Source organism: Schistocerca gregaria, chromosome 1 (assembly GCF_023897955.1).
Source record: "Schistocerca gregaria isolate iqSchGreg1 chromosome 1, iqSchGreg1.2, whole genome shotgun sequence".
NCBI lineage: Eukaryota > Metazoa > Arthropoda > Insecta > Orthoptera > Acrididae > Schistocerca > Schistocerca gregaria.
Genome location: NC_064920.1, coordinates 753,885,472 through 753,897,980, shown reverse-complemented (window position 1 = coordinate 753,897,980; position 12,509 = coordinate 753,885,472).

Sequence of the window (12,509 nt, the reverse complement as noted above, 5' to 3'; positions counted from 1 at the left end):
TATTGCGAGTACTTTATACGGCCCGGTATATAGTGTCTGTCGTCAGCCACGCATAAGGACAATCGCTAACCTGCTTGTGAACGAATGTCGGTCGTAGCTGTGCCATGTGGTTGCGGACTTGTTGTAAGGCAGCTTGAGGTTCTCTCCGTAAACCAGTTCAGCCATGGATGCACCTAGGTCTGATCTGCAGGCAGTTCGGAGACCTAGCAGCACCACTGGCAACGCTTAAGTCCAGCTGCCCTTATGGCACATCAATGCTGTCTTTAATGTCCTCAACCATGCCATTGCTCGCCAGTCAGTGTGGCCGTGTGGTTCTAGGCGCTTCAGCCTGGAACCACGTGACCGCTTCGTCGCAGGTTTGAATCCTGATTTGGGCATGGCTGTGTGTGATGTCCTTCAGTTAGTTAGGTTTAAGTAAGCTAGTTCTAAGTTCTAGGGGACTGATGACCACAGATGTTAAGTCCCATAGTGCTCAGAGCCATTTTTGAACCATGCCATTGCTCGCTGGGTGATAAGCGGTGATGTCAGAATGCACAGGGCTTGGCTAATTGTTGGAACAAAGTGGATTCAAATTATCGTCCTTGATCAGTTGTCACGTATAGTGGACATTCAAAACGGAAGATCCAACAAGCCAAAAATACTCGAGCTACCATCTCTGCTGAAATTTCCGACAGTATAGAAGCTTCTGCCCGTCTTGGAAACCGGTCCACCAATGTCAACAAATACTTGTAGCCTTACGAAGGTGGTCGAGCGCCCACAATGTCTGAATGAACGTGGGAGAACCTCTTTGTTGCTGGGGGAAAATCTCCAACGGTTTTATGTACATGCCGTCCAGTCTTGTTTCTTTGGCACAGCATGCATGTTGTTACCCAACCTCGGCAATCCTTCCTTATACTCGACCAGACAAAACGTTTCGTGAGTAGTTTGACAGATGCTCTGCCACCCGGATCACTGAGTCCGTGAATGCTGTCGGAAACCTCTTCCCATAGTTACCTTGGGATGAAAGGCCACGGCGCGGGATTAGCCGAGCGGTCTAGGGGGGCTGCAGTCATGGACTGCGAGGCTGGTCCCGGCGGAGGTTCGAGTCCTCCCTCGGGCATGGGTGTGTGTGTTTGTCCTTAGGATAATTCAGGTTAAGAAGTGTGTCAGCTTAGGGACTGATGATTTAGCAGTTAAGTCCCATAAGATTTCACACACATTTGAACATTTGATGAAAGGCCTGGATTTGTTCGTAGCTACGTCGCACTATATGTTCACATTCGCGCCAGCTGGCTGGATTAATTTTCACTGAAGTCCAGTTGTTAGTCCTGTAAGTACTGCTGGAGTTGTGCGTCATTAGCTTATGCTGCGGCTAATTTATCGTAGTCTGTGGTTTGTGAAATAAGAAAGACCTGCGACGGGAAATCAGTGACTATGTTTTCGGCTCCCTTGATATGCTTGATATCTGTAGTAAATTGACTGATGTATTCTAAGCGGCGAAACTGACATGGAGAACAGTTATCCTGCGACTTACTGAATGCAAAGGTTATTGGTGTATACGGTAAATGCTCTTGCCTCTACATACGGGCGAAAGTGCCGGATAGTTTCATATATCGCTAATAGTTCTCTGTCGTATGCGCTCCATTTCCTTTGTGGGTCTGTAAGTTTTCGCGATAAAAATCCCCAAAGGCTGCCATTTGTCGTTTACTTTCTGGTGCAGTGCGGCTCCCAAAGCGTCTTGGCTGTCATCGACTACTATTGACAGAGGTGCTTCTGGCATAGGATGAGCAAATGATTACTGCTTTTCGTAAGTCGGCGTTTATGTGTTGAAATGCTATCTCCATGTCCACGTTCCATTGCAACGGTCGTTTGCCATTTGCATATTTACCTGCGAAAGCGTCTGTCAAGGGCACCTGTACTAGTGCAGCTCATGGCAAATGCTGTCGATAGAAATTTACCGTGCTTAAAAATTTTCCTGAGTTGATGGTAAGTCTCGGGGCGGTTCATATTGTCGATTACTGCTAACGTATCCTCTCGCGGGCGTATGCCCTCCACCGAAACTTCATATCTTAAAAACGTCACTTGCCGTTTTCGCAGGTCGCATTTTGCTTTGTTGACTATTATTCTGTACTGGTTTATGCAGGCGAGCCCTGCGGACAGTTGCTTCTCGTGTACTTCTGCTGTCGTTGATGACATTAATATGTCATCAAGATACGCGAAGCTTCCTTTCAACCGGCGCAACACTTCATCAATAAATCGTTGCCATGTTTGAGCTGCGTTGTTTAACCCTAAAGGCATTCGGACGTATTCGAATAAACCGAAAGGTGGTGTAACTGCTGTTTTCGGTATGTCTTCTTCTGCAACCGGTATCTGGTGGGCATTTTTTACAAACAATAATGCTGAAGGCGTCCGGAGTGGCCTTGCGGTTCTAGGCGCTACAGTCTGGTACCGAGCGACCGCTACGGACGCAGGTTCGAATCCTGCCTCGGGCACGAATGTGTGTGCTGTCCTTAGGTTAGTTAGGTTTAAGTAGTTCTAAGTTCTAGGGGACTGATGACCTTAGAAGTTGAGTCCCATCGTACTCAGAGCCATTTGAACCGTTTTGAACCAATTCTGCTTTTGCTGCTACCAACCGATCGGGTGCTAACCTGCGCGGTTGTTGATGTTTTGGCTGACCGGTCGTGGTGTAAATGTGGTGTACAGTTTTGTGAGTTACTGCGGATTGTTTTGCGACCGTGTTATCATTTACGGCTTATGACACCGCGTCACAATTATGCTTGCCAGCGCGGCACGTGTTAGTTCTGTGATGGCATCTACTGTCTCTTGATTTCATTAATCGGTGCGTTAGCAAGATCTGCAGTAATGTGCATGTCACCAATAGTCTACACCCAATATCGCCTCTCGCACCTCTGCCAGAATGAAGGTCCACTTACAGCTTTGTGAGAAACCTAAAGCGACTTCGATTTTACGTGTGCCATCAGCAACAATGGGCGACTTATTTGCTGCGGTTAATTGTATCAATGGAGTGCCATCCGTTCCTTGATAGTCAGTAAAGGGGAGCACACTTACATCGGATTCTGAGTCTATTAGGTAGCAACGGTTCGAATTGACATCTCTGAAAGAAAGCCGTTTGGAGGTGGCAGGAAAATTATTGACGTTACTTACCCGTCCATAGTTTGCGTCGATCTCACCTCGTTGTTGCAAGGCGCGTTTCTGTGCTACCGCGGCTCGCTGAGCCTATTGCTTGTCGCCGCTCACGTTTGGGTACGCACATGGCTGCGAACACTTTGTTGCTATATCCGCGAAGCGTTGATGATACCAACATACCCGTCCTTGTTGAATTTCGCCGTTGGCCTTGCTGTTTTCATTCTATGACAATTGTGAGACCTGTTGCTCCAATAATGTCATCTGTCGTGTTAGTTCTTACATTAGTTTGTTGACGATACAGTTCAAATGCTTCCAAAATTCCGACAGTGTCCTGTCACCTGTAGCTTCTTCTCTAAGCACCTGGTTATGCGTTGATTTAACGGTTTACGCATTCTGGTGAGTAACACATTTTTCAACGCCGCGTACGGTCGTTCTGCTGGAGGTCGGAGTATTACATCTTCTGCTGCGGCTGCTGCTCTAGCATCCAGTGCATTCACCGTTGTCGCGAACTTCGTCTGCTCATCATCGCTCTTGCTTTGGGAAAACGTGAGTTCAATCACTGCAAACTATAGCTGCAGTTTGTCCGGCAGGAACTGCCGTGTTCGAATTTTTACGTACTGCATGTTTTCCGTCGGGCTGTTGGTTTGTATGGCCGCACGCGTGTTCGACGTCGGAGTAATAGGCGTCTCCAACGCTAACTTAAGTGCTTCAAGTTGTTCATGTATCTGTTCTTGAATGTTCACCAGCTGCATCTCTTCATTTCTCCGTGAACTCTCTGAACTCGCTAAATTCTCATGTTTGTACATCGTAATTTTCTTTATGTTCAGTGTTTGGGATCGCCACTAAAGTCACTGAGGCTAATTAATATTTTCGAGAGACAGTAATGGGTTCAAGAATATAACTTTATTTTTGCATCTCGTTGAACACAAGAACAATACCAAAACCAAGACGTATAAAAAGAGGTGGCATATCAATAGAACAAAACCAAAGAATAAACACATCGCAAATAACATTCTTCACAGAATAAACACCAAAGTCCAATGTGCGATTTCGTTGTGTCACCAGGCGGTTCCTACAAGTGCAATGTTTACATCGGGTTTAGTCTTATGATGAACGAATTATAGTGCTAGCAAAGAAGAAAGAAGCGACATATGCATCATTAGCATCCTGTACCTCATTTTAACTACGAAGTTCTGTTCTTCAGTTGACCTATATAAGTTAACATACGACGAGATATTAATCTTACATAACTCGCCATTTCTCGACTTCACTAGCACTAATACCCTACACAGGTCAACTGGAGTATGGGATACACATTTTGTGTATGTTGCTTTTTTCGCATTCGCGTAGTTCGTCTGAGGTACAGGATGCCAATATTACATTCGTCTATTCTTTCGTCCTCGCTAGCATTAGTATCCTATTCTTCCTTTGGTCTATATAGGTCATCTGACATATGGGTTGCAAATTCTACGTATGTTGGTCTTTTCGCCTTCGCTAGTACTAATACCAACTGGAGAATAGGATGCTAGTAGTAGCGGATGCGAAAAATGCGACACCTATAAAATTGGTATCCTGTACTTCAATAGACCTACATAGGTCAACTGAAGGATAGGATTACTACTACTAGGGAAGGCGAAGAAGTCTGCACACATTAAATTTGTATCCCGTACTGCAGTTAACCGATACAGACCAGCTGTTCAACATGCAATTCATATATGTCAACTGAGGTATTCCATGCTCACGTTACTTCTTTCCCTTTCTTTCTTCTTTCTTTTTACACTAGTATCCCATTCTTCAGTTGACTTTCAGATTAGGCTACTAAGACTCAAAGAACCGATATACTTAACATTATGTTGCAAATATGGATGCACGTGATCTATCATCTATTTTCTCTGTTCTGCATTCCCTTGTTTCTCAACATTCGTCTTTGCTATTAAATCTGTGGAATTCATCATTTGTGGTAACTTCTGACATCATTGGTCAAAGCCAACAGGTTGTATCCCATTCTTCCATAATCCCTAATGTGTATGTACACCATCTGTCATGTCACGTCACATCAAGTCAATTCAGGTCATGTGATCTCGACTCATATGCATGGACCATAAACCACAAATAACATAGACCACGCATGTTCCATCTCTCTCGCTTTAATGCTTGAAACAATCTAAGTCAAGTGACTCGGGATAGAAAGCCGAGTTCCCGTCATTACAGGCTGTGGGAAGAGGAGCTGATAGTTACAGTTTCTCTCATTTACAGCTGAAATCAAGTATTGATTTTGACAATTTAACGAACAGTAGTACTGCTCTTATGCATGTAGTAGTGCAATTAACCCAATTTCTCTGAAATTCCTGATAATAAAGCAGTGGTTATTGATTTTACATGTGGTCAAGCTGAAATGTATTTACAGTTCTTCTAACAAGCGACAGAATAACTGTTCTTTAATGAACACTTGGTTTTTTTTTGTGCACTGTGAATTTTTGTTGTTCACCGCTTCCATGGGAGTGGAAGACAAAATAACAATTTCCAACGCAGCATTAGTTTTCTAACGATTCCGCAAGAATATGCGTGAAATTATGTAAGAAAGGAGATTCGTTTATGTACACAATGTCAGGTATTTACACATAATAAGCCCAAATATTTTCTGACTTTTGCGTAATCCAGTACAGATACAGAAACGATATCAAGATAGGAAGCATAGTATATTACAAAACGTTGTTGTAGTGAGCTAGATATTAACGGCATGTCGTCACAAAATCTTAGTCATTCACGATGTTTTACAGCCAAGGACCAACATCCACACTAACTTTCAACTGATGGAAATATCTGTGCAAATATTTTAAAGTAATTCACTTACACAACTGAGATTTTCGTCACTTTACTTAATCTATAGGATAAAAGACAACTGTCTAATCTGAGCATATTTGAACATCTTTACTTCTTCATCTACTAATAAGCACTACATTTTATCTGCAACAAAAATGTCATAAATTGTGCGCTATAGATGCATAATGACAAACTCGGCTTCTTGTCCCGAGTAGTGTGACTTAGGTATTGGTTTCAGTAAAATGACATCATGTGCAGTTTATGTTATCTATGGTCTGTGCTCACATGGCTGGGAACTGCGATCTTCACAAGATGATTTTCAACTACTTTTGCGCATGAAGTGCACACACACAACACAGTAGCTCATAAGTGGATGCTGGGGTTCATATTTGTACGGAAATGACATTTATTGTACTCAAATGACTTGCAACTTAACAGGGATAGCTTGTAATTAGAGAAGGAAGACATAAGTGCGGATCAACAGAAAAAGAGTTTGCGTCTGAAATATGTCATTATGTGGTACAGAAAGAAAATTTCACACACTATACGAGGAGCTCGAGGAACGGGAATCTGCATTTTATAGGTGTTTTAGAAAGTCGAAGCACCAGTGTTTTCGTTTGTTACATTAGATGGCACTCAGAATTACTAAAAGGAAAACAACGTTACAAGCTGCCATCACATCCTGTAAAAAATTGGTTTGTTTAAGGTCAATTTTAGTTTTCAGTGCAATACAATGTTTTGTCTCCCTCAATACCTTTCCCATCAAGATTTATCAATTTTCTTTACATTTTATATTTTGCTTTTAATAGTTCAAGTGCCTTATATTGTACTGGGGTTAGCTAGTAAAACGACATAAATATTGACCACTTCTACTTGCAAAACTGTTTTACATACAGTCCACAGAGTTAATTCAAACTGCATAAGCCTGTCACAAATACATATTTAAATAAACAGCTCTATCACATTACTTGATGTATGCTCCACAAAAAATCATTTTGCTACTGTTTCAGTGTCTGAAGGATTCTGTCCATTTCTTTATCAAACATCACAATTGCCTCAGAACATATCAGTAAGTTCCACTTAGTAACTAATCTGATTCCACCCACAGTACTTTTTTCACTTGAAGTTGCAACCATACTACAATCTATTTCATTGTAAAATATTGAATACCAGTATGTATAAAATTACGCTCTATAAGCATAGTAGATGATAAGTAACTTAGTATGCTCATGTTGGACAGTTCAGATTGCTGCCTCATTGCTTCAACTAATCAATCGTTATTTATTATATAATTATATATCTGGACAAGAGAAATAACGAAACAAAATAATTTACAACAAATAACAAAAATAATTAACAACAAAGACATAGAATAACAACTGATATTAACCTCGAAAATCATGATGAAACCAAATATGGAAATGTGGCTGCATGTGGGAAGGAAATGTGATTGGTGATTACATGATCAACAATGGATGATGACATCAGATGTAAAAACTTTCTTCCTGAGTAACATTGATGGTGCAGTGACATTATGTGATGTAACAACCAGTGTGGATGTCACCATTTGAAATGCACATGCACAGTGTTTTGATGGTACATGACATACTGTGATGTGATGGCCAGTGTGAACTGACCTTCAGATTTCGTGGGCAGGAAATTTTGATGGATGACATCATCATCTGTGTTTGATCACAGGTTCATCTCAGCAGTTGCCAGGGGACTGATGTGCATGCACAGAGCTGAACTCAGATATGAGAGTGCCCTCTCCCCCTTCTGGCTAATTGACGTATTGCTGTTAGCTGTATGAGCAATAGCAGCAACCAACCGGATCTTACCCGCAAAAATTTTTCTGGTGTGCCCAAGCTGGCAGATTTATGTGTGTGGAGAGCAGTCTGAGCTGTAGTGGGCAGTTCTCTCAATGTGACCCATGTTTATATTTCACGATTTTGCTGTTTTATCTTCATTTACAGTCTGATGTTAAATGAAAACAAAGAAGTCTATGTGGCTAAAAGCTATCAAGTGAATTAAAATAGGCCCCACATGCTCATAATCATGGGAGACTAAAATATGTTATTAGTTTCAATGTTCTGATTTTATTTTATTTCCACATTATCAGCAATCAAGCATTAATCATCTCGCAAAACAATGAAGTTATTTTGGTTAGTTTGCTAAATAAATTTGGGTTTTATTAACCTTTTCTGCAGAGGCCGTAAATTTATGTGAAATGAAGTGTTTCATTCCACACTACTGACTAGTTTCAACTGTTTTTTTGGAAATTTGTGACAAGTTCCTATGGGACTAAACTGCCGAGGTCATTGGTCCCTAGGCTTACACACTACTAACTTGAGCTAACTTACACTAAGGACAACACACACACACTCATTCCTGAGGAAGGACTCAAACCTCCAACGTCAGATGGGGTGGGGGGGGGGGGGGGACCACCCAAACCGCAGCAAGGCGGCTCAGATTGCGCAGCTTCAACTGTTAACTTGTAGTTACTGAACTTTATACAAAATCTAAAGAAGCAGATAACGGTAACTTACTGAGAAACTTTATTATTTCATTTGCAGGAGATAAAAACAAAGAGAATAAAACATTCTTAAAGTTATCACAGCACATTAACGTTCATGTGTCGATTTCTGGATCAATCAGATTGTGTCGATGACTCATCGACATAGTATAGCCCCCCCTCCTTCTGAGAGTGGAATGGACCAGCTGTGCAGTGCTTCCTGGGGCAGAGTGCAGCGGAACAGGTCCTTCATTGAAGTGTGGTTGAGAGCTGTAGGATGGTCCTCTGCATGTGACGAACAACGGCTGGTTCCCTCTGACTGACGAGTCTGTAGGCCAAAACCATGGGTACAGGAAACTGAGGTGAATTTCCAGCATATTCTCTGTCTTGCTGGAGAGAATACACCTTTGGAAGTGTCCAATGTTTAACATTATGGGTTGTTGTAGATGGTGATGGAACTTTAGCTGGGGAAGCTTGCTTTTTTGGAGGCTCCTTTGGTTCCATTCTTTTGGCATGTGTCTTTGTAGGTTAGAAGAGTGGTGATCCTGACTTGTACTGATCGGTATGTTTGACTCTCCGACCTGCCCAACTGAAGAAGCATGGTGCAGCTGGGTCTTTGAATGCCAGTGAGCTGTGTCCTGCAGGAGTTACTGCCGTAAAGGGATCACCAGTGTCATGATTGGACAAAGCTGTGTACTCCTCTGAAGGGATTTGTCTTGAGGAAGGTGCTTGAGCTGAACCTGGAGGCTCCTCATGTGTGACATATGAAGGCTTCACTCTCTGAACTGAGACTGCACGGTCTAGCATCTTGCCAATTAACAAATGTGGCTAGGTCTCATTTCAGTACCTGACATGGGCCAATGTACGGAGGAGACAATTTTGGTTTGACTGCATCTGTCCAAAACCAAATATGTGAACTAGTGGCAAAAATGCTTGCTTGATGCCATGATGAGCTGAGGCTATTGGGATGAGTTTTCACATTGCCAAGTACAGTGTGTGTGTGTAAACTTTTACATTACATTGCTGGAGATGTTGTAATTACCTGGCTCTCTGTGAGATCTATTGGCACATGTGTTTGTTGAACACAGACTATCTAACTCAGAGCCAGGTAACTGCCTGTTTTTGTAGCTTTTCTTAATCCAAGTAGAACCATTAGTAACGCGTCACTCCAGGTACCTTCATGGCACATTTGTGTCACTTTTAAGGTTCTATGTAGATGCTCCATAATCCCGTTGCTCGCGGGATGGTAGTTCACAGTTTTTAGGTGGGAGATTCCACACAGTTTTTCGAGTTCCATTAGCCATGAGCAATCCGACTGTCAACCGCGAATGGACGTCACAGTGGCCAGAACTCCAAACCCAGCGATCCACGTGCAAAAATATTCCTTCGCCATGCTTTCTGCAGAAATGTCAGTAATTGGTACAGCTTCTGGTCAGTGGATGGAGTGGTCTATCATTGTCGGTAACTATCTGTACCCATTGGAAAATGTCAGTGGTCCGACAATGTCCACGTCGACGTCTAAATCTTGTGATGGGGCTTACTACATCGCCCATCACAGTGTGCTGACCGACCTTTATTTGCTGACTTTTGTTATCAGGCGGCACTGATAGTCAGCTCTTGGCCCTGTAAAGTTCTGAGTCACTGCATGTGCAGGAGCGTGAACACCAGAGTGGGAAATACCATAGACAACTTTGCATATCGGATCATGACGTGACAGTGTAAAGTATGGGCGTGGTTGGCCATGCACTATGTCATGCTATAAGATGGCCTATGAAGTTGAGATGAAGACTTCCTGCAACCTATAACTGGAGCTCTTGTTGTGCACTAAGCTTTCCAGTTCAAAAGTCGCTGCTCTGCGTGATAAATGATGTCTGACCATGATGCTCCACCAATTGTGCTGTATGCCAGCAAAAGAATTTGCGACAACATTACTGAAGCCACGTAAATGTCGTATATTCGTGTTAAATTGCCCTATATACCCCAAGTGTCTGTTGCTTCGGTGTGTGTGGGGGGTGGGGCGGAAATTTGCTGGTCGGTCTTTTGGAAAGCAGTGACAAGAGGACGGTGGAAGGTGATTGGTGTAAATCGTTGAAGTCCTTACTCCATGCTCAGTGTGGAAGTACTTCACTTCTTTGTGTATTGCAAGTAATTCAAGGTCTATTGTTTATCACAGCGTCTGAGCCTGAGTGAACTTGTGGGAAAAAATACCAATGGCTGCCTAATTCTGGCTGTTTGTTGCTGCAATGCTGCATCTATGGTTGTATTGCTATCATCTACTGTTAAAGCTAATTGCATGATGTGCTGTGGATGAAAGAGTAAGGAGCAGTTGCAAAGTGTCCTTATTTTTATTACATGCTTCAGTTGTCTTCTGTGTCCAAGGTATTGAACATTTTTCAATGGTACGTTTTCTCCTACGAACAGCTTTTAGGGGACCTGAATCTGCGCAATGTTTGGTAAATGATATCTATAAAAGTTTATCATTCCAGGAAAAAGACCCAATTCTCTATAATTTTCAAGTTGTGACTTGTTGAATATTAACTGTATTCATTCTGGGAGAGGTTTGAGGTCCTTGTCTGAAACATTGTACCCTAAAAACTTTATCAGTGGTTTCCCTGGTGTGCATTTGTTTGTATTTAAGAGACCTCTGTACCTTTGGAGGCGTTGAAACAGCAGCTGTAATTGTTCTGTGTGCTCTTGCTCATTCTGTGAAAAGATAAAAGTCATCTGTATAAGCAAAACAAAAATCACCTCTCAAAACTTCATCTATAAAATGCTGCCACATCTGAGCCACGTTGTGGAAACTAAAAGGAATAATTTGAATTCGAATATCCAGAATGGGTTGATAATAATCGTTTTAGGAATGTCACCAGGCTCTCTGGCGCTTTGGTATAAGCCTTACTGTAATCAATCACGCTGAAAATCTTGGCATCGCATAATGCACTTCGGAAATGTTGGATATTTGGAAAGCATAATGATCAGTAACTGCCCTTGCAGTCAAAGCTCGAAAATCACCACAGGGTCGGTAAGTGCCATCTTTCTTACATACCAAGTAAAGCAGTGGTGCCTAGGGCTGTCCAGTCTGCACACAATACCTTCTGCTAACCATTTGTCGAAATTCTGCTTGGCTGCTGCATGACATTCCGGAGCTAACTGGTAGTCCAGCTTTTGTTCAAATGCAATGTATTGTTGAATGTTGTGCTTCCTTCCAAGGTATGCTTGGTGTTACCAAGTCTGGTTAAGCTCTACAGAAGCTGATAAAATGGGCCATCATATTCGCTGGCGGCGGCAGCTGTGTTGGAACTTTTCATCCTCACAGCCAGAATCTTGTGTCGTAAGTAGCTGCCGATTGTGTACATTCATCTATTCCCAAGACTGGTTGACAAACTGCTGCTACTGCAAACAACCATTTGCTGTCTATTCGTAAGCTGAGGTTCACTGCCAGGGGCGCTGTACTGAAAGTTGGAATGACCCCATCATTTGCTGCTTTCGATGTGCAACTCAGATGATTGGATGTTGGCTCTGTCCAATGCAGAGACAAGATACTAATAACCGAAGTATTGTCCATTATTAGTTACTCATTTCACTGTGGCCTTTGCTAAAGCACGCTTCACTAGTATGTGTGACTCTCGTAGAGAAGTACCCTGTGACAAAGTGGAGTTGTGATATACTTGCCTCAATATAGTGGTTGTGGGACGATTGTGACGTTATTTGTGATCGTTAACGCCCCTTCTTGGTCGCTTCTGGCGTTTGAGTAACTGCATTCTTGTGGTATCAGCACCACTTGGAAGCATTACTTCCTTGAACTTCGGTTTGAGGCTGTCCTACTGTGAAACATGTTTTATCATTTGCACAGCTGTTGATGATAATCTCGTGCTCAAGAATACTGGAACAGCGTTGTAGGTCCTTTAAAACTGCATAAAGCTTATTCTTCTTCAGGCCCACTTCCGCATGTGTGGCATCAATCTCCAGCAGTGGTGCATTGATCTCTGTACTTCTGTTGTGAACTATAGAAAATGGTGTGCAAGGATTGCTATAGCGCACTTACTTT